The sequence below is a fragment of the Monopterus albus genome, unplaced genomic scaffold (genome assembly GCF_001952655.1).
Source record: "Monopterus albus unplaced genomic scaffold, M_albus_1.0 scaffold502.1, whole genome shotgun sequence".
NCBI lineage: Eukaryota > Metazoa > Chordata > Actinopteri > Synbranchiformes > Synbranchidae > Monopterus > Monopterus albus.
In genome coordinates, this window is record NW_018128382.1 from 16,262 (window position 1) to 16,944 (window position 683).

A 683-nucleotide genomic window follows, 5' to 3' on the forward strand; every position below is an offset into this window, starting at 1 on the left:
CTTCCTAATAAACCCCACACACTGGCAAGTGCCATGGTAACGAGAGAAGCAGCACCATTTCACCTGTTATGGCTGATTGGTGTGTACCCTACATGTGCCGACTGCTGTTGATGTGATAATATATTATTCAACATATGTTTGATAAAATAGTATTAAATATAGTATTTCGACTACAGGAGGCGGTTTCAACATTTAAACGGTTTCTCTTGAATATCTGAAATTGCATTTTGGATATCTAAAATGGCTTTTTGACTAGTCGGTTTTATAAAGTGACTTGTCAACATGATAAATCAAGTTACGTACAAATTCATCATGACCGGTAAGAAATTATGGATATCTTGTAGAGGTATTTAAGCAGTGGCGGGCCGTCAGGGCCAGCAAGGCCTTCTCTGCTGGCCTAAACAATATTAGAAGCACTGGCCTACATTTACAACCGAAATTCTAATATTTGTTCCATGAAATGGCATTAATTTATTCCCAACAGTCTGTTCTCTTCATTTCGTAGTATTTCTCTTGGCTGCTCCGCTTCCAGTACGTGTATGTGGATGTTAGATTTTTTGTCCAATCAGATTTCAGCCTCTATGTGTTGCCATGTCAATCTAATTTGCCCAGGGCCTTCAGAATCAGAAGTGCTGGCCCATGTAACTTAAACTATATTAGCAATGGGACTGTTTCTTTAACCA